Here is a 23152-nt window from a genome sequence, read left to right as displayed (position 1 = left end):
CACCTGACCCAGATCTGAACTTGAATTAGAGATCAACAAGACAAACATTCTGACCAAGTTTCATAAAGATTGTGTCACAACTGTGGCCTCTCGAGTGTTCACAAGCTTTTCCTATGATCTGGCCTACTGACCAAGTATTTGATCCCACATGACCCAATTTCGATCTTGACCTTGAGATCATCAAGAAAAAAATGCTTGTGGGGGGTATATAATCCCTGTAGCCTATAGCCGAAACCTGACACCAGAATCATTAAGGATCTTCTGCAAGTGGTACAAAGTCATTGTTCAAAATTTGAAAGCATCAGCTATTATACTACTATACCAGAATTTCCCCCTCCCCCCACCATCCCCCCCCCACCCACACACACACACACAAAAACAAAAACAAACATAAATAAATAAGAATGAATAAGAGGATCAATGGTCCTAGGTCGCTCACCTGAGAAACATATGACAAACAATCTGATCAAATTTATTTCATTAATCCAGTGAAAAATGCAGTCCCTATTGCATGCACAAGGTTTTTCTTCCATTTGACTGGGTGATCTAGTTTTTGACCCCAGATGACCCATATTCAAAACTGACCTGGACTTCATTAAGAAAATCATTTTGATCAAATTTCATAACTCCCCTTAAAAATAACTGAACCAAAACATGCCAATAATAGGCATAATAAGACTTGGCATCGATCACTCCTGTAAGGCTTGGTTGAAATCCACTACTTTAAAATCATATAAGAGAAGAAGCTAAAACATTATAAACTTTGATGACTCGAGGGCTATAACTCTAATGAAAAACAAGGAACCGGAACATGCCCATGATATGCACAACTATGTAGGCTTGGAAATGATCAAAGTTTGGTTTAATTTCTCATGGTTGTATCAGAGCAGATCCCAGGACAAAGTAAATTATGACAAATGAAGGGCCATAACTCTGCTGAAAATCACTGAACCAGACCAATACAACTCCTGTAAGGTTTGGTAGAAATCTGCCCAATAACATATGAGAAATGGTACCAAATATCATAAAATTGGATGAACCAAAGGCCACTCCACTAAAATCATCAAATGGCAAAATGCTGAAAATATGCACAGTACAGCTTGGCACTGATCACTCTTATAAGGTTTGGTGGAAATCCCCCCAATAATATAAGAGAAGTGACAAAAACATCATAAAATTTGACAAAAGAAGGGCTGTAACTCCACTGAAAATTACAAACCAGAAAACACCAACGATATGCACAATAATGCTTGGCAGCAATCACTCTTGTGAAGTCTTGTGTAAATGCATCCGTTGCGTGGACAAACTTTGTGACAGATGGACAAGCAGACTAACAGACAGCACTAAATCAATGTCTCCCCCACATGTAACCCCCACTACATGTAGGAGACATAAATATTACTGGTCTGTGCTTTGCATGGGAAGCAAGCAGAAAATTTCTTCTAAAATGAGGCTACAGAAATGTAAGTTTGCCAGACCCTTCACATCCCTCCCCTACTCCTCAATGACCCCATGGACTGTCCTTACATAATTTAATGTTGATATTTACTTCCTTCATGCATTGTAATAATGTAAATCAATTCATAATCAATTATTTCAAAGAAGAAAAAAACTTCTATTTTCAAATATTTATTCAACATGTAATTAGATCCACCTATGATATGTTATTTGTTAATGAAAAGATCACTCATGACACTTTCAACCTTACAAATATCTCATCCTCATGTGCACAGATGTCAAGTCATTACATGTATAAAGAACTGCAAATATAGTAATGTGTATACTGAGTATACACAAAACCTTTAATAAATTAATTCAATTTGCACTGATTAATCATGCAATTACTAGGATGGCATTTTTCCTAACAATACATTTCTATTAATTTGACTATAATTCTAACAGTAAATATAATATCGAGTATCAAACAGTTAAATTTTTTATTAAATAAAGAAGAAACAATCGCATACAGGCGACATAGTGAATAGGTTAAAAATTCATTCTACTAGTACATGTATAAACAATATGACTGACAGCCAATAATAAGTGACTATCTTTTATTATATTTTGCCACCAGGTATTCATATGGATGAGTCATCTAGTAAAATGCCATTAATTTAGCAGGGGAATGGTCCAATTTCAGACACTTTCAGGAGTCCAAAGCTATTAGGCAGTGTTTGCAGACAGTCTCAAAACTGCTGGATCTGACTGGCTGTTCCACACCCAACTCCCAAGTCAAAATTTGAAACTGACCAATGAAATTGTTGCATGAGACAGGTCTACAAACTCTGATATTATAACTTTGAAGCCTGGATCTTTTATGTCACAGGTTTTACGCACTTAACATGTGGAAAAATGAGTTTCATATGGTCCTTGTTAAATATAGAAAACAATCTAAGTAAGGGTTATACAGGTATGAGCAGTGAATGTCATGGAATGATTTTGCTGCTTGTAGAAGCATTCTCTCTGCTAAATCTGTGATATATCAAATAGTCCAGGTCTTTGTGTGTTTTTTGTCTACTTTACCATGGTGCAGATTCTGGTACATAGGAACTGAACCAGGTGCATATTAGAGTTTAATATCCAAGCATCTAAGTAAGAAACTATAGAAAATCAGATGATATATCACAGTCTTATTTTCATTCCAACAAGCTTATTAAAGTATGTTGATAAAAAATTATGCTAAACTTTATTTATCCCAGTAGTAAAAAACCTGTAGATTTGCAACAATTTGATGTCATAATGTCAACATGTCAACCGTAGTTTACTTTATTGGAGAATATACAATGCTTGGCTTTCTCCTTAGCTGTTTAGCTGACAAATAAAGCCATGTTAAAATGCTTTATAACAAACTGGAATCCTTTACTGCATCTTCCTATCATTCTGTCCTTGCATTAAAAACAAAATATAAAATTCAACATTTCCAGTTACTTGTTCTAGTAACAGCAAAGATTATAATAAAAAATCCATCTCCAAATTCTATAACTCACTATGAGCCAGTGTGTAACACAGCAACACTAGAAAGTGTATGACATAAAACAATGCCATGAAATGATAAAAGAATATGATCAAATTCCATGAGATGAAGTATACAACAGATGCTTTTATATATCAGTTCTATCACTTGTCTTTCTTGTATTTTTCTGATAAGTCTTTCACCTTATCCCACAATGCCTGAGGATCATCAACTTTTGGAACCTGGAAGAGAAATCAAATATTTTTATAAAATAATACGCAGCATATGCAAACGGAAATTAACCTTTATCCTGTTATATTTCTAAAATGGACAAGTCCATCATTCAATTTTGGGCTATACCATTTATTATTCATAAGATTGTTCACCGAGAATCTACAGACCGAATAGTGAACAGTGCAGACTATATCCGTGCAGGCTGATCTTGGTCTGCACTGGTCGCAAAGGCATAACTGCTTGTTGCCAGCAGGCTAAAGGTTCAGCCCATGAAAATATTCTTGAGAAATGATAAAGGAGACAACATTTTCACAGCAAAGAATCAACTTCTTGTTTCCTAGATAAATCATGAAACACTGCACCTGTATTTTCTTTTCAAATGCAAAATGGTAGTTTCCTCTCCAGGGTTTTTGGTGAAAATATAGAAATGCTTCATCAAAGCAATTTCCAGGCATATATATAATAAGCATGACAGCAAATCAAGGCAATTCCCTGGTATATATATAAGCAAGACAGCAAATTTAGGTACATGTATGTGAAGCCACAGAATGAGAAGTTGTCCCAGAGCAATTTACCAGTATGAAGTGAAATTTGAAAAAGTTATCATATGTAATAGTGGACAGTGCAGACAATGATCAGTCTGCTCAGATGTCCAGATTTATCTTGGTCTGCACTGGTCGCAAAGGCAAAATTGGGCTAAAGTTTAAAGATACAACAAAAGTTAAGCCATCCGAAACAAGCCCTCTACATGTCGTCTCGATGTGGTGAACGTTTGTGTCAAGTTTCTCTGAAATCTTTTAAGCAGTTCATGAGTTACAGAGTGGACACAAAACAAAGTCCTATGACCTTTGACCCCTCTGTTTGACCTTCATCTTGAAGCAAGCCATCCAAAACATGCGCTCAGCACATTGTCTTGATGTGGTGATCATTTGTGGCAAGTTTCTTTGAAATCCTTTAAGGCGTTCCAGTGTAACAGAGAGGACATGAAATTGCTAACGGACAGACAGACAGATGGACACCGGCCTCATAACATAACACGTCCCTTTGGGCGTATAAAAAGATCAATGTGGTGATTAAGCCAAATTGGACAATTTCACTAAAGTTGTTTTAGTCACAGAAAACAATTATCAATCTCAGGTAAAAACTGAGAACTTATTATTGTAGATGTACTTCTTTAAATATTTTTACTTTAAACCTACCTGGTAGTGCTGGTCCAAATACAGACCAACATACACACCAACAGCAAACACCAACTGAAATTAAATACATACATCTTTGATCTATCCTTATTTTGCTTATCTCTTTGCAAGAAAACTTAGTGGATTTCTTTCAAAACAATAAGTTAGTTCTAGTTAGACAGCAAAGCCATTCTTCAAGTCAAGTGACTGACATTTAACATGATAACTGTAACTGAAATGAACGGCACCATGAGTAAACCAACATAGTGTGCTTGCGACCAGCATTGATCCAGACCAGCCTGCGCATCCTCGAGGTCTGGTCAGGATCCAGGCTGTTCACTAATGGTTTCTCTAATTGCAATAAGCTTTGAAAGCGAACAGCATTGATCCTGACCAAACTGTGCAGATGCACATATGCACTTAGTTGGGTTTCTCATGGCAAAGCTCAAATATATATAACACATGCATGTAAATTGTGAAAAGAAAGTTTCAGTTTACCTGGGAAAAAGAACACGTACTTGTAGTTAAATCTGAAGGTGCTTAAACTATTTGAGTACTTTCAGCATTACAATGCCTATATAAATATTATATGTGTAAACAGGATTTCTTTTATGCTATTTCATGAAAAACTGTATTCTATAAGTTGAATATTTTTATATCTCATCACTCACACTGTGAAAATATGAAATCTATATTTTCACACTGTGAGAGATAAAGCTCCGCCCCATCAAAGATTGTGTATGAATTTTAAATTATTTGCTTAAAACAGGATGAAAATTGTAGTCGCACTTTGTTCTTTATAGTATATTTCTCGATTCAAATTATTTTACTTAATGAGAATTTCATAATGTTATGCAGCAAAAAATAAAATAAAATGGAACTGTATGTTGTGTGCGTCTTTCTAATGTTATAACACATCGGATGTCATGTCTGTTTCACATGTCTGTTTCCCACGCTGAGATTAAACACTGTTGCAAAATGCACATCTCAACGTAATTGAGCATAAAATAAAAACAAAATCTGTTTGTTTTTCGTGAATATATCTCACCTTGAAGTGAGAAAATGTTTACATTTTCACTCGTGCTACGTGCTCTGGAAAATATTTGACATTTTTTCACTTCTCAGTGAGATATATTCCATATTCAATCGAAACTAACAAATATCCTCTATTGACATGACTGTATAAGCTTAACTTACCAATTTAGTGAACATTTTCCCTCTTTTTCACAGTAAGGTATCAGTTAAACTTTCTACCAGTACACAATAATGAGCAGGCAATTTTAACAGCAGTACCAAGACAGTCACATCTCACTTCTGAAACAAAACAAAACACTCATGATAAACCAATGTGACCTGTGCATGTACAATTTCCAATTAAGTCACATGGCAAGAGAAAAAAAAATTGTTAATAGATCTATAATATAAAAATCACATTTTTTCAATGTCCATTTGTGCATGAAATGCACCGATGTATTTAAAGTAAACATGGATTTCTTTGGACTCATACACTTTAAACATTTCATACCTGTGTAAGGGTCAGATTTTCCCCTAGGGAAAAAAACCCGGTTGGTCCCCCCCTCCCCCCACTTGGTTGTTTTTCCCCCTTGTTTTTTGTGCACAAAGAAATAAACAAGAGCTGTCACAGGAGACATCACGCTTGACTATTACGATGCTGGATAGTGAAACTGGGCACATCTGAGGAAGATGGAGCTGGAGCTGGAGTGTTTAATGACTCCAATGGTAGATGGAGATATTGCACAATAACATGAGTTTGTGTCAAACATTTAGTTATAAGAGATATAAAGATAAAGTGTATCAAAACACTAAGTAAGAATAAGTCTTAAATAAAAAGGGGGCATAATTCATAAAATATTGGTGTCAGGGTTATGCATCTTGTGTCATATGTTGTGGGTGATATGGTGGATAAACAAAAGCAAACAAGAGCTGTCACAGGAGACAGCTGGCTTGACTATTTTGATGCTGGATAGTGAAACTGGACACATCTGAGGAAACTGGAGCACTCCAATGTGGATGAAGATATTTAACAACAGCTTAAGTCTGTGTCAAATGTATTTAGTAATAACAGAGACAGAAAAGTTTATCAAAACATTCAATAAGTATAAAAAGGGACATAATTCATGGAAATTTCTGAAAAAAATGCATCATGACATCGTGTCAATTATCACGTGGCTGATAATGTGGAGCAACTGTTTCAAGTTTGAATCAGAATAAATGAGATCAAGCAGAAGTGCATCAAAACTGGAACCTGAAATTCTAGTAACTAGAATGTGTCTGTAGGACACAGGGTGCCCCCCCCCCCACTGGTACAGTTGTCACAAATAAGGGGAAATAGTTCAAATGTTTGCAGTCTTAATGGTGTATAACCTAAAAAAAAATTATGAAAAGGATTCATTATTCTATACCATATACTTTTTGAGCTATGAGCATCACAAACAAAAAATCCACTATTTTGGCTATTTCAAGGGCCATAACTCTGTAATAAACGCTAAAATTCTCAAGAAGAATGCTAAGTGTGCAAGGTCACATTATGATAAAGACTCAAGCAACGTTTCATGAATTTAAATTAAATACTTTCTGAGTGAGGCACATAATTAGGAGAAAATGTGCATTTTTTGACTATTTCTGGAGCCATAACTGCAAATAAAAAATAGTAGGTGCGCAAGTTAATATCATGATAAAATCTCATGCAAGGTTTCATCAATTTGTATCAAATACTTTTTGAGCTAGGCGTGTCATAAGGTGAAAATGTGCATTTTTGACTATTTCAGGGGCCATAACTCTAGAAATAGGGCGCAGACCTAGACTGAAAATAGTAGGTGCGCAAGTTCATATCATGATTAAGACTCAAGCAAGGTTTCATGAATCTATATCAAATACTTTTTGAGCTAGGCGTGTCACAAGGTGAAAATGTGCATTTTTGACTATTTCAGGGGCCATAACTCTAAAATTAGGGGGCGGAGCCAGACAAAAAATAGGAGGTGCACAAGTTCATATCATGATAAAGACTCATGCAAGGTTTCATCAATTTATATCTAACACTTTTTGAGCTAGGCAGACGGACACACGCACGGACAACAGCAAATCTATATGCCCCTACCACTCATGGTGGGGGCACAAAAAGGGGGCATAACTCATAGCATTCTGGTGCAAGTACCATGAACATTGTGTTGTACGAAGTGGGCAACCATGTGGAACAACAGTTTCAAATTTGAATTAAATCTGTTTGGTAATAACAGATATAGAGTAAAAGTGTTTCAAAACTTTTGTCTGAAATTTTATATAAAAATGGAGCATAATTCATGAAATACTGGTGCTAAAGTTATAACCCTTATGTCATATGACGTGGAAGATGATTTAAGTCTAAATCTAATCCCTTCTGTAATAACTTAGATATAGTGAAAATGCTTCAAAATTAAACTAAAATTCTAAGTAAAAAGGGCATAATTCATCAATTAAACTAAAATTCTAAGTAAAAAGGGCATAATTCATCAAAATTTGGTGCCAGAGTTGGACCTTGTGTAATATAAAATGGGCGAAGATTTAAGTTTGAATCAAATCCTTTTAGTCATATCAGAGATAGAGTAAAGTGCATTAAAACTATAACCTGAGATTATAAGTAAAAAGGGGGGATAATACATGAAATATCTGTGCAAGACTTATGGGCCTTGTGCCAGATGATGTGAGTGATGATGAGGAATAACTATTTTATGTTCGAAGCAAATCCATCAAATAATTACAAAGATAAAGAGAAAAAAGAGGAAGGGCATTAAAACTTTAAATAAGGTGTGGACGCGGAAAGACGCCAGAGTCGAGCAGGATAGCTCTCCGTATACTTCATAGAGACCAGCTAAAAACTGAAGTAAGTTGCTTTCTTTCATTTTTTTTTTTTTTGCATGTAAAGTCATATATATTATACACAAGTAAAAAGAAGAAAATATGTAGCTTATTAAAAGTAAAAACAATATTGCAATTGTGAACGGGTCCAATATTCAGTCCACTGATATGGGGGGGGGGGGGGGGGGGGGGGGGGAATAACTGCAATTTGCTGTCCTGGTAAATGATACTGTTAGACAGTGACCTTAAAACAACGTGATTTGGTGACCCCTTGTTTGGGCCTCAAAAATATACCCGACCTTCAGAAGTAAACAAATTAGCTCTTCCGTTGGTAGAGGACCCTAGCTTTCTTCAGTTGAAATTTCAACCACTAGATATATATATTCCCCCCGCCCCCGCTGCAGTTATTGTGAAAAATGCGTAATACTCGACTATTCAACAACCTTGTCAATTGAATGATTACAAAAGTCAAAAAGGGGCATAATTTTGTAACAAGAGCACCGCCTTGCGGGTGCTGACGCTCATCTGATTTTTTTTGTGTACTAGAAATATTGCCCTACCCATGATTTTCTAAGTCTAAAAAGGGCCATCATTCTTGCAAAAAGCAGAATAGAGTTATGTTTCTTGATGTACAGTGTCCACTTATGATGGTGAAAAACTGTTGCAAGTTTTAAAGCAATAGCTTTGATAGTTTATGAGAAAAGTTGACTTAAACATAATACTCAACCAAGAAAATGATTTTCTAAGTCCAAAAGGGGCAATAATTATTGCAAAAAGCACGATGGAGTTATGTTGCTTGCTGTACAGAGTCAGCTTATGATGGTGAACAAGTGTTGCAAGTTTCAAAACAATAGCTTAGGTAGTTTAAGAGAAAAAGTTGACCTAAACATAAAACTTAACCAAGAAATCTGATATTTTCTAAGTCCAAAAGGGGCCATAAATCTTGCAAAAAGCAGGATGGAGTTATGTTTCTTGCTGTACAGGGTCAACTTATGATGGTGAACAAGTGTTGCAAGTTTTAAAGCAATAGCTTTGATAGTTTAGGATAAAACCTGACCTAAACATAAAACTTAACCAAGAAAACTGATTTTCTAAGTCCAAAAGGGGCAATAAATCTTGCAAAAAGCAAGATGGAGTTATGCTTCTTGATGTACAGGGTCAGCTTATGATGGTGAACAAGTATTCCAAGTTTCAAAGCAATAGTTTTGATAGTTTAGGAGAAAAGTTGACCTAAACATAAAACTTAACCAAGAAATCTGATATTTTCTAAGTACAAAAGGGGCCATAAATCTTGCAAAATGCAAGATGGAGTTATGTTTCTTGCTATACAGGGTCAGCTTATGATGGTGAACAAGTATTCCAAGTTTCAAAGCAATAGCTTTGATAGTTTAGGAGAAAAGCTGACCTAAACATAAAACTTAACCAGGCAACGCCGACGCCGACGCCGACACCCGCTCAAGTGATGACAATAACTCATCATTTTTTTTCAAAAAATCAGATGAGCTAACAAGAGCACCGCCTTGCGGGTGCTGACGCTCATCTGATTTTTTTGTATAATAGAAATATTGTCCTACCCATGATTTTCTAAGTCTAAAAAGGATCATCATTCTTGCAAAAAGCAGGATAGAGTTATGTTTCTTGATGTACAGTGTCCAATTATGATTGTGAAAAACTGTTGCAAGTTTTAAAGCAATAGCTTTGATAGTTTATGAGAAAAGTTGACTTAAACATAATACTCAACCAAGAAAATGATTTTCTAAGTCCAAAAGGGGCAATAATTATTGCAAAAAGCAGGATGGAGTTATGTTGCTTGCTGTACAGGGTCAGCTTATGATGGTGAACAAGTGTTGCAAGTTTCAAAGCAATAGCTTTGATAGTTTAAGAGAAAAAGTTGACCTAAACATAAAACTTAACCAAGAAATCTGATATTTTCTAAGTCCAAAAGGGGCCATAAATCTTGCAAAACGCAGGATGGAGTTATGTTTCTTGCTGTACAGGGTCAGCTTATGATGGTGAACAAGTGTTGCAAGTTTCAAAGCAATAGCTTTGATAGTTTAGGAGAAAAGTTGACCTAAACATAAAACTTAACCAAGAAAACTGATTTTCTAAGTCCAAAAGGGGCAATAATTCTTGCAAAAAGCAAGATGGAGTTATGTTTCTTGATGTACAGGGTCTGCTTATGATGGTGAACAAGTATTCCAAGTTTCAAAGCAATAGCTTTGATAGTTTAGGAGAAAAGTTGACCTAAACATAAAACTTAACCAAGAAATCTGATATTTTCTAAGTACAAAAAGGGCCATAAATCTTGCAAAAAGCAAGATGGAGTTATGTTTCTTGCTATACAGGGTCAGCTTATGATGGTGAACAAGTCTTCCAAGTTTCAAAGCAATAGCTTTGATAGTTTAGGAGAAAAGCTGACCTAAACATAAAACTTAACCAGGCAACGCCGACGCCGACGCCGACGCCAACAACCGCTCAAGTGATGACAATAACTCATCATTTTTTTTCAAAAAATCAGATGAGCTAACAAGAGCACCGCCTTGCGGGTGCTGACGCTCATCTGATTTTTTTTTGTGTAATAGAAATATTGTCCTACCCATGATTTTCTAAGTCTAAAAAGGGCCATCATTCTTGCAAAAAGCAGGTTAGAGTTATGTTTCTTGAGGTTCAGTGTCCACTTATGATGGTGAAAAACTGTTGCAAGTTTTAAAGCAATAGCTTTGATAGTTTATGAGAAAAGTTGACTTAAACATAATACTCAACCAAGAAAATTATTTTCTAAGTCCAAAAAGGGCAATAATTATTGCAAAAAGCAGGATGGAGTTATGTTGCATGCTGTACAGGGTCAGCTTATGATGGTCAACAAGTGTTGCAAGTTTCAAAGCAAAAGCTTTGATAGTTTAAGAGAAAAAGTTGACCTAAACATAAAACTTAACCAAGAAATCTGATATTTTCTAAGTCCAAAAGGGGCCATAAATCTTGCAAAAAGCAGGATGGAGTTATGTTTCTTGCTGTACAGGGTCAACTTATGATGGTGAACAAGTGTTGCAAGTTTTAAAGCAATAGCTTTGATAGTTTAGGATAAAAGCTGACCTAAACATAAAACTTAACCAAGAAAACTGATTTTCTAAGTCCAAAAGGGGCAATAAATCTTGCAAAAAGCAAGATGGAGTTATGTTTCTTGATGTACAGGGTCTGCTTATGATGGTGAACAAGTATTCCAAGTTTCAAAGCAATAGCTTTGATAGTTTAGGAGAAAAGTTGACCTAAACATAAAACTTAACCAAGAAATCTGATATTTTCTAAGTACAAAAGGGGCCATAAATCTTGCAAAATGCAAGATGGAGTTATGTTTCTTGCTATACAGGGTCAGCTTATGATGGTGAACAAGTATTCCAAGTTTCAAAGCAATAGCTTTGATAGTTTAGGAGAAAAGCTGACCTAAACATAAAACTTAACCAGGCAACGCCGACGCAGACGCCGACGCCGACGCCGACGCCGACAACCGCTCAAGTGATGAAATAACTCATCATTTTTTTTCAAAAAATCAGATGAGCTAAAAATGGAAAACAGGGTTATGGGACCTGCACAGTGTTTATTAGCTCATGACGGTGGACAAGTTTGTGCAGTTTCAATCCTTTCCTATTAGTGGGTACTGAGATACCAGCTTACATATAAGAATTTAAGCAAGAACTGCTAAGTTGAAAAAGTGGCATACTTTTGTACAAATGCAAAGTAGAATTATTGAACCTTTTTACTATATGTCATATCTTGACGGTGAACAAGAGTGTGAAGTTTCGATCCTTTCCCATTAGTGGATACTGAGTTACCAGTTTACATACAAAAACTTAACAAAAAACTGCTAAGTCAAAAAACGGGCATAATTTGAAAAAAAGCCAAGTATAGTTATGGGACCTACTCAGTACAAGTCAGACCATGACAGTGAACAAGCGTGTGAAGCTTCAATCCATTCCCATTAGTGGATACTGAGATACCAGCTTACATAAAAAACTTAACCAAAAACTGCTAAGTGAAAAAAGGGGCATAATTTTGAAAAAAAAAGCAAAGTATAGTTATCAGACCTGCTTAGTGCATGTTAGATGATGAAAGTGAACAAGTGTGTGAAGTTTCAATCCATTCCCATTAGTGGGTACTGAGATACCCTGAAATCCCGAAAATAAGCCGGTTTCGATAATAAGCCACCATTTCACTACAGGCAAAAAGGGCTCATAAATAAGCCATACTCAAAAATAAGCCATTCGCCTTTTTATGCCCCCGAAGGGAGGCATATTAGTTTTCAACTGTCCGTCCGTTAGTTCGTTCGTTCGTCACAATGTTAACTTTTTGCACGAAGGCACTTTTCTCGCGAACCACTGCACCCAGGACCTTCAAACTTCACATGCTGATAGAACTTATTGAGTACACAACCCCTACTGACTTTGGGGTCACCAGGTCAAAGGTAAAGGTCACCAGGTCAAAGGGCAAGGTGCTGCGGGGGCATTTGTCACCATTAGTGACAGCTCTTGTTGTATCAAAGTTCCTTTCCACGGGATTTGAACCACCAAGCTTTTGTTTTCAGTCCTTCTTGTCTAATTTCAAGAAATTCGTGATGCAACTGAGATTCCATGTCTGGAAATAAAGCTCTCCGTCCCGAACCAGTACTTTTAGAACCTTTTGGCGAGTTTTTAATGTCCGCCTGAGCTTTCAGCCAACGTCTAACATTAGTTTCTTCTATGTTAAAATGTTGGGCTGTGTCTATTACTTTATTTTTAATATTTCCAACTGACAACGTTTTGTGTTGAGACACAACTTTCAGTTTAAATTCCCTCGTATAGCTCCTAACATTTTGTTTTGGCATTTCCATTTTTACAACTTGTAAAACACCATTGTACATGTAATTTTACCGCTATATAAGAAGGCCTATAAAACTGTAAAATTGATAACACACTGCAGAGTTTGTCACGTATTATGTAAGTTACTCATACCCGTTCACGGTTTGGCGATTGAAACATAGGTGTGTTTTGTTTGTTAGGCCAGACAAAACTTTTTCTATGGGTCATTATGTCAGAAGTATAAGTATTTACTGGCGTCGATGTTTTTACTAAAAATCAAATACCGGTATGAAAAAGAAAATGATACTCGAAAATACGCCGGTTTTTAAATCGTTACTGGATATATGTATTCGAAAGTTCGCTGGACTCAAAAATAAGCCGGTCTTGAAAATAAGCCACCAAATCCTTACGAAAATTTAAAATAAGCCACGGCTTATTTTCGGGATTTCAGGGTACCAGCTTACATACAAAACCTTAACCAAAAATTTCAAAGCCGAAAAAGGGGAAAAAGGGGCAATAATTTTGTTAAAAAAAGCAAAATAGAGTTATGGAACCTGTGCAGTGTAAGTCAGTTTATCAGAGTGAATAAGTGTGTGAAGTTTCAATCCATTCCCACAAGTGGTTACTGAGATACCAACTTACATACAACAAGAGGGCCATGAAGGCCCTGTATCGCTCACCTGACCTATTGACCTAAAGATCATCAAGATAGTTTCATTAAGATATGGTCATAAATGTGGCCTCTAAAGTGTTAACTAACTTTTCCTTTGATTTGACCTGGTGATCTAATTTTTGACCCCATATGACTCAGGTTCGAACTTGACCTAAAGATCATCAAGATTGACATTCTGACTAAGTTTCATGAAGATACAGTCATAAATGTGGACTCTAGAGTGTTAACTAGCTTTTCCTTTGATTTGACCCGGTGACCTAGTTTTTGACCCCACATGACCCAGATTCGAACTTGACCTAAAGAACATAAAGATTAACATTCTGACTAAGTTTCATGAAGATACAGTCATAAATGTGGCCTCTAGAGTGTTAACTAGCTTTTCCTTTGATTTGATCCGGTGACCTAGTTTTTGATCCCACCTGACCCAGATTTGAAAATGACCTATAGATCATCAAGATTAACATTCTGACCAAGTTCATTAAGATATGGTCATAAATGTGGCCTCTTAGAGTGTTAACTAGCTTTTCCTTTGATTTGACCTGGTGACCAAGTTTTTGACCCTACATAACCCAGATTCAAACTGGACTTTAAGATCATCATGAGTAACATTCTGACCAATTTTTATGAAGATACAGTCATAAATGTGGCCTCTATAGTGTTAACAATCTTTTCCTTTGATTTGTCCTGGTGACCTAGTTTTTGAACCCAGATGACCCAATATCAAATTCATCCAAGATTTTATTGAGGGTAACATTCTGACCAAGTTTCATTAAGATTGGGCCAAAATTGTGACCTCTAGAGTGTTAACAAGCTTTTCCTTTGATCTAACCTGGTGACCTAGTTTTTAACCCCAGATGACCCAATATTAAATTCGTCCAAGATTTTATTAAGGGTAACATTCTGACAAAGTTTCATTAAGATAGGGTCAAAATTGTGACCTCTAGAGTGTTAACAAGCTTTTCCTTTGATTTGACCCAGTGACCTAGTTTTTAACCTCAGATGACCCAATATCAAACTCATCCAAGATTTTATTAAGGGTAACATTCTGACCAAGTTTCATTAAGATTGGGCCAAAATTGTGACCTCTAGAGTGTTAACAAGCTTTTCCTTTCATTTGACCTGGTGACCTAGTTTTTAACCCCAGATGACCCAATATCGAACTCATCCAAGATTTTTATGAGGGTAACAATCTGACCAAGTTTCATTAAGATTGGGCCAAAATTGTGAGCTCTAGAGTGTTAACAGTCAAATTGTTGATGACGGACGGACGGGCAGATGGACGGACGAGACGGACAACGGACACAGGGCGATCAAAAAAGCTCACCTTGAGCACTTCATGCTCAGGTGAGCTAAAAACTTAAACAAATCGAGACACGACAGGGACGAGTCCAATAGCTCTACAATTCTTGGAATAGTCAAGCTAAAAATGAATCAAGTTTAACTTTTACCCCAATTCAAGGTCATAAATAAAGTCTGCAAGAAGAGGGGCTTAACATGGCCATAGGAACAGGAGCTGTTCGGCTTGTTGTGTTGCTTTATTTATTTGTGTGCTTCTTAGTTTCGTCCTCAGCTAAAGACTTTTTTTTTTGCATTTATCAGTTTAATTTGTTTGTCTGCTTCCATGTTTTTTGGTTTTTATTCTTTTTTGTGCTGTCGCCTGGTGGAGTTTCAGCGCGTGTGGACTGGCCATACAGCTGGCAAAACCAGGTGAAGCATATCTTAAACTTTTTATCACTACTTCATCTATCCATTTACTCATTATCTTAACAATAGTTTTTCATTTTAACTAAGTACTTACATTTAAATAGTAATATAAGTCATAATTTAGTATATTCTTAATATATATTTTTTTATATATATCTTTTTTTCTCTCTCTTTCATGCATGATGCCAATCTGTTTTTATTGTGATAACATTGTAGATGACAGAGGCGGGTGTGGCACTGTGTATGACCCTCTCAGGCCCCTTTTCCCTCTCTACATCTTTCTTTCGGTAGGTTGGGATAAGTACTTTACTTGGGGAATTAGGTTTTCTGTCTCACACTTGTCACATACCCGACTGTCAACTACTAATTCCTTATTTATGCCCATAGACTTGTATTTTTACTTGCATGTCCCAATACAATATGCTTATCTTTTTTTTTTTTATGCTATGCTTTAACCATGTACTTTTCTTTTACAGCCTTTTTTAATAGTTATATTATTTTTACATATGTTTGTCGGGAAATAGCTTTAAGCTAATGTTTTTGTTATATATGTATCCGACGTTAAATAAAGTTTCTTGTATCTTGTATCTTGGTGGAGCAGGGAAGCCGCCCCCACCCCCATAATAATTTGACAATTATGGAAATTATCTTAGCACTTTTTTGACAGCAAGTCAATTTTAGCTGTGAACTGCAGTTTTGTAACTGTTTTAGATGGCTAAGCATGCACTGTGCTTCAGTATGCAGCTTAGCACAGTAGTACATAGTGCTTAGCCCATCTTAAACTAAAAAAAAAAAAGTTTCCTTTTCGGTTCCAAGCTCAGAAGAAGGTGAGGATTTTTATACTACACTGCATTCATTTGATCTGGATCTGTTATAGGTTGGCTAATTTTCAAAATGTGTGGCCCCCCCAACCCCCAATCTGAAAATGCTTCCTATGGGCCTGCTTAAAAAGGACCTAGTCTTTACTACAGAACCCAAAATCATCCTACAGGTAAATACATGTATCTCGTATTCTCAGGGTTCCTCATATTCTCACTTTTTGCCGTCAAATGATATATTTGGTAATGTTTGTTATTTTCAAGACAGGTATGGTACTGTAGCAGTGTGTATATAATGTATATAATTAGTCTATGATATCGATTGTCCGATTAGCTCAGTTGGTAGAGCATCTGACTTGCGAGCAGAAGGTCACAGGTTCGAGTCCTTTATCGGGCTGCACTTTTTTCCGCTCCTATTACATTGGTGCCGTGAGTGTGGTGACTAGCCTTGGAATCCTAGAGCTAGGGTGAAGCAATGGCTGGGTTAGTCAAAAGAATCTGAGTTTGTCTGTGAAAAAAAAGAGGGAGGAATGTAGCAGTGTGTATAATTATAATGTATATAATTAGTCTATGATATCGATTGTCTGATTAGCTCAGTTGGTACAGCATCTGACTTGCAAGCAGAAGGTTGCAGGTTCGAGTCCTGTATCGGGCTGCACATTTTTCCGCTCCTATTACGGTACAAAACTGACATGCTGAAAATTTCTCCTTTTACTGAAATTGTACTTTCTCTTTAATCAAACTAATCAGACGCATAACGTTTGTTTTATATCGTGACGGTGGCTGAAAATGTCAGAAATTAAAAAGCAGCCACTCAGGACAGTTAAAAGCTTGTCTACTTTCTCTTTGGAAAACAGTCTGCATGCACACTTTCCCCATTCTAAAAATTATACAGTATTTACTATACCCTCCATGCAACACAATTAGATCAGTTTAAAAGGCGAATGTGAGCAATTTTTTGTTTGTTTTTAACATAATTTTTTTGGAAATCATTAATCATGGGTTTGCAAGAGTTTAACTGTTACCACTGGTTACCTTTCCCGTGTTTGTATTGCTAAACAAGATAGCTAGTGAGTAGTGTACCAAAAGAGCTATAAAAATAAAGTATTTTATACTTCTTTGGTGTACCCTATCAGCCCTATGACACTATCACTACAGCCTAAACCTTCTTTTCTCTGACAAAATGTTTTAGGTGAAACAGACTGCAATGATTAATGATACAAACCTACATTATTTTCATGTTTATATCTATTTTATCTGTTTATTTTTTAGGAAGGTTACACAGCTGTTTGTTCTTCAATTTGAAGATCTCTTTTCAAGGGAGGTAAGTGAAAAAAAGCAAGGTATTCGAGGTTATAACACACTAAATAGTTGTTGTTCTATTTATAGCTTATAACACACTAAATAGTTTTTGTTCTTTATTCTATATAAAATTGACCTATTTCCAATGGCCGCAGCACACACCAGGACTCATTTTAAATGTCTGTAACCTACATTTTCTTGAAGAATATTGTTAGTGCTAAAGAAAAATCAAAAGAAAAGTGGGGGTCATGTTTGATGCAAGAAAAATAATTTCAGTCAAACACACAAACTGCAAAATCAGCTAAAAAATGAGATCCCAAATTATACTAGTGGTGTATGATCTAAGTTTCCATGAAAAATGTTGTCAAATTGTTATTTCATTATGAAAATGCTACCTACATGTCAATCATAGATCTGTCATGTGATTTTAGCAAAACAATTGCGAAGAAAATAAGGAAAATAGCTCTACAGAGCCAAAAAGCTGAGGACTATTTGTGTCCGCCATTATGCGACTACCATTTTTTTTCGCGACATTTTTCTATTTAGTGTCTGTATGCCATAAAAGTGACCTATTTCCAATGGCCGCAGCACACATCAAATGTCTGTAGATTCTATTATAAACCTAAATTTTCTTGAAGAATATTGTCAGTGTTAAATAAAAATCAAAAGAAAAGTGGGGATCATGTTTGATGCAAGAAAAATAATTTCAGTCACAAACTGCAAAATCAGCTAAAAAATGAGACCCCAAATTATACTGGTGGTGTATGATCTAAGTGTCCATAAAAAAATTGTTATGTTGTTATTTCGTTCTGAAAATGCTAGATCTACCTTCATGTCAAGCATAGATCTGGCATGTGATTTCAGCAAAAAAAAAAGGCAGGTTATGATTACGCTAATGGTTTTAAGAAAATAAGGAAAATACAGTAGCTCTACAGTACAGAGCGAAAAAAAAGGACCATTTGTATCCGCCATTATGCGACTACCATTTTATTTTTTTCGGACTATTTTTCTATTTAGTGTCTATATGCCTCGAGCTCTGTGTTCACAAAAAAATTTATATCCGCCATTATGCGACTACCATTTTTTTCACGCCATTTTTAGCTCCTCAGGTGCTCAGGTGAGTGTCTGTCTGTCGTCTGTCAACATTTAGTTTGTGTATGTGATAGAGGCTGTATTTTTCAACTGATCTTCATGAAATTTGGTCAGATTGATAACCTTGATGAAATCTAGGCCGAGTTTGAAAATGGGTCATCTGGGGTCAAAAACTAGGTAACTAGGTCAAATCAAAGAAAAACCTTGTGTATGCGATAGAGACTGTATTTTCCAATTAATCTTCATGAATTTTAATCAGAATGATTACCTTGATGAAATCTAGACCGAGTTTGAAAACGGGTCATCTGGGATCAAAAACTAGGTCACTAGGTCAAATCAAAGAAAAACCTTGTGTATGCGATAGAGGCTGTATTTTTCAATTAATCTTCATGAATTTTGGTCAGAATGATTACCTTGTTGAAATCTAGGCCGGGTTTGAAAATGAGTCATCTGGGGTCAAAAACTAGGTCACTAAGTCAAATCATAAAAAACCTTGTGTATGCGATAGACGCTGTATTTTTCGATTAATCTTCATGAATTTTGGTCAGAATGATTGCCTTAATGAAATCTATGTCAAATTTGAAAATGGGTCATCTGGGGTCAAAAAGTAGGTCACTAGGTCAAATGAAAGGAAAAGCTTGTATATGTGATAAAGGCTGTATTTTTTCAATTGAACTTCCTGAAATTAAGTCAAAATGATAACCTTGATGAAATCTAGGCCGAGTTCGAAAATGGGTCATCTGGGGTCAAAAAGTAGGGCACTAGGTCAAATCAAAGAAAAACCTTGTGTATGGGATAGAGGCTGTATTTTTCAAATGATCTTCATGAAATTTGATCAGAATGATTGCCTTGATAAAATCTACGTTGAATTTGAAAATGGGTCATCTGGTGTCAAAAATTAGGTCACTAGGTCAAATAAAAAACAAGAACGCCGCCAAGCAGGGCAATATATGCCCGAAGGCTTACATCATAGGATGGGAGCAAAATTTTAAGAACTTGACTGTTGTAGCCCCAAAGGACTGGAACAACAAAAGGAAAACTTCAAAAAACAAATCTAAGTCCACAAAAAAATATTCAAAGTCTACAAAAAAATCCTTATCAGGTACAGGTATGTAAAAATACACCTTAAAATTGGAGGTATCATCCATGTTGTACCACAGAAAAGTGGTCTCGGTTTTTCCCTACGGCCAATAATAAAAAAATTTCAAAATAAGCTATTTATAGTAACATAAAAGGGAAGTAATTCCAAAAACATTATTGTAAGTACAAAAAAGAGATCTGTCAAATAAAAAACAAGAGCACTGCAATGCAGAGCAATCTACACAAAGCAAAGTCATATATGACTTTTGACCCTTAAGTGTGACCTTGACCTTGAAGTGAGTCATCCGGAACATGCGCTCTGCACATCGTTACAATGTGGTGAACATTTCTGCCAAGTTTCTTTGAAATCCTTCCAGCAGTTCAAGAGTTACAGAGCGGATACGAAACAAACTGATTATGACTTTTGACCCCAAAGTGTTACCTTGACCTTGAAGCAAGTCATCCGGAACATGCGCTCTGCAAGTTGTCTTGGTGTGGTGAACATTTGTGTCAAGTTTCTTTGAAATCCTTCATGGGGTTCAAGAGTTACAGAGCGGACACGAAACAAACTAATATGACCTTTGACTCCTGTGACCTTGACCTTGAAGCGAGACATCCAAAACATGCGCTCTGCACATCGTCTCCGTGTGGTGAACATTTGTTTAAAGTTTCCTTGAAATCCTTCAAGGGGTTCAAGAGTTACAGAGCGGACACGAAATTGCTAACGGACAGACGGACACCAGCATCATAACATAATACGTCCCTTCAGGCGTATAAAAACCCTTCTGTATGCGATAGAGGCTGTATTTTTCCATTAATCTTCATGAAATTTGGTCTGAATGATTTTCTTGATGAAATCTAGATCAAGTTCGAATATGGATCATCTGGGTCAAAAAATAGGTCACTAGGTTAAATCAAAGAAAAACATTTTGTATGTGATAGAGGCTGTATTTTTCAACTGATCTTCATGAAATTTTGTCAGAATTATAGCCTTGATGAAATCTAGGTCAAGTTCGAATATGGGTCATCTGGGTTTAAAAACTAGGTCACTAGGTCAAATCAAGGAAATACATTTTGTATGCTATAGGGACTGCATTTTACACTGGATTTTCATAAAATTTGGTCAGAATGGTTGCCTTGATAAAATCTAGCTCAAGTTCGAATATGGGTAGTCTGGGGTCAAAAACTAGGTCAAATCAAAGAAAAACCTTATGTAGGCGATAGAGGCTGTACTTTTCAATTGATCTTCAAGAAATTTGGTCAGAATGATAGCCTTGATGAAATCTAGGTCAAGTTCAAATATGGGTCATCTGGGGTCAAAAACTAGGTCAAATCAAAGAAAATACTTATTTATACTTTTTGCTCCAATTTTAATAATAATTGGTCAGAATATTTTGTTCCATGAAATCACTAGGTCAAACATGTTTACACTGTTATGGTTTGTTTTGGTGTGTTTCTCAGGTGAGCGACCTAGGGCTATCTTGGCCCTCTTGTTCTATTTAGTGTCTGTATGTCTCGAGCTCTGTGTTCGCAAAAAAAAAAAAGCAATATAACCGAGTCCAATCGTTACCTTGAAAACCCGGATCAGTAACGCATTATCTCGGATTAAATGGAGCGGTTTTGGTAAGAAAATTGTCTTTTTCAGTTATTTAGATAATATTAATTACAGCGCAATATGTGCTCTGAACATTATGGAATACTCGTTGCTATTTGTTTTCCAGCAAATCTATGCATTTTTTCTCAATTACTTCGGAAAACCATGTGAAAATAGCGGGTAAACAATGCCATGACTCAGAAAAAGCGTTATTTCCAGTATGTTCTTTGATAAACATACAATATTTCTAATTCCGTGTTGTTCCTGATACAATCATGAAACAAGTTGGTGCTATAGAAGATGAATGTTTTGAAAAGCCAATATATAAGGCGATTCATGACGGAACTGATCAGTAACGCAGGAGCTAAAGGATCAGCGACTGCAAAATGCAGTAACGCAGGAGCTTCAGGTTTACTTCTGTGGTCGTTTTCATCAATTTCTAAGGGAAACATACAGTTATTCATTTATCTTTCAAAAACAGCGATAAGTATTTTCTCCTGTTACCGTTCTAGTCTAAGCAGCAATTTGTTGTTTTCATAAGTTAATCAGTCTTCTGAAACTACATGAAATACTATTTCTTTAAGGGCAGTAATTCCGTTGCACTGTGGTCAAAATGTTTAAAACAGAAAAAATATGCATTAAATCCTGTTGTCTATATTTTCTACATAAAGTAAAAAAATATGTACAGATAAAAGCCAGCTCCGTTTCAAATTATAAGCACGATGACGAGAAAGCCATTTTCGAGAGATTTTTCCCGAGATAGAGTTAAAATGCTGTTCCTTGGAACTACTTTTCATTCCACATTGTAATTTTATTTCTCACCTTAGCACATATATTAATTTAATGCGTTTCTACCAAAATGTCAAAAACTGAACACGCACGTATACCTTTAAGAATTCCTCAAGTAAGAACTGGTTCCCAGTTACGCGACAATTCTTAGATGGTTTTCACTCTTTTGATTTTACCTCCTTTAGACTAGTATGTAAATTTTCCTTTTTCAGACTATAAGTAAGGCAAAAGCTTTTGGGTCCTTGATGACAATCACAGACTTTTCGCTACGATCTTTATTCAGTAGTAAAATCGACAATATCTTTACTGAAGAATAACGGGATTAGCAATTCTTGAGAAGAAATAATTCAATTTGTCTAAAAAAAATAGATTATCATACTACTGCTTTGCAAGTTATTCTCTCAACAAGAAATATCTTTAAAAAAGATGGTCGGCGCAATGTAACTGAAGCACAAGTTATATATGGGCAGAAACTTGTATTTTAAATCTTTTGGCAATGTTGAAAGGGGCCTCTGTGAAGTTTTGTATAAATGAGGACAGTAGTTCTGAAGAAGACTGTGTTTAGAAATTGTGGAGGGACACATGACAGACACCAAACGATCACAAGATATATATATCTTTGAGCCTTTGGTGCTTAAAAGATGGTAACAGTAAGCAAACAATATTGAAATACGTTCTATACTTTATAACTGGAATTGTTGGAAGCGACATGAACCCTTACCCTACTTCAGCTTATCATCAAATTTGCACTGGTTAGAAATTGTTGCTGTAATGCAGGGTAAGAGTTAATGACTGTATAAAACAAATAACCTTTTTGTAAAAACAAAACTTAAGGAAATGATCCATCACCTGCTGTTTAATCCGTCTCAAGAAAAAAAAATAGTACCTTGATATATTACCAACAATTTACTGCTTACTTTGAGATTTTCGCTAGATTTATCTATTTAACAATTTTACGATAATGTAGACCATTGTATTTTCCTTGTATGAAAGACGAAAATAAGAAATATCCACATTGACAACACAAGGTGGTTGGAATTTAGCGACA

The 23152-nt window shown here is 35.9% G+C and overlaps 1 long non-coding RNA gene across 1 annotated transcript; it reads right to left on the bottom strand.

Moving 5' to 3' along the window:
- Positions 1–1613: 1613 nt before the first annotated feature.
- Positions 1614–17586, bottom strand: LOC123548715 (uncharacterized). Its single transcript, XR_006685946.2, has 4 exons — positions 17473–17586; positions 5563–5679; positions 4387–4440; positions 1614–3195 (listed from the first exon to the last, which is right to left on the bottom strand). It is a non-coding gene; the product is annotated as an uncharacterized LOC123548715 (long non-coding RNA).
- Between the last annotated feature and the right edge of the window lie 5566 nt (positions 17587–23152).

This window comes from Mercenaria mercenaria, chromosome 6 (assembly GCF_021730395.1).
Source record: "Mercenaria mercenaria strain notata chromosome 6, MADL_Memer_1, whole genome shotgun sequence".
NCBI classification, from domain to species: domain Eukaryota; kingdom Metazoa; phylum Mollusca; class Bivalvia; order Venerida; family Veneridae; genus Mercenaria; species Mercenaria mercenaria.
The sequence above is the reverse complement of the archived record's forward strand: the minus strand, read 5'-3'. Positions and strand labels throughout refer to the sequence as shown.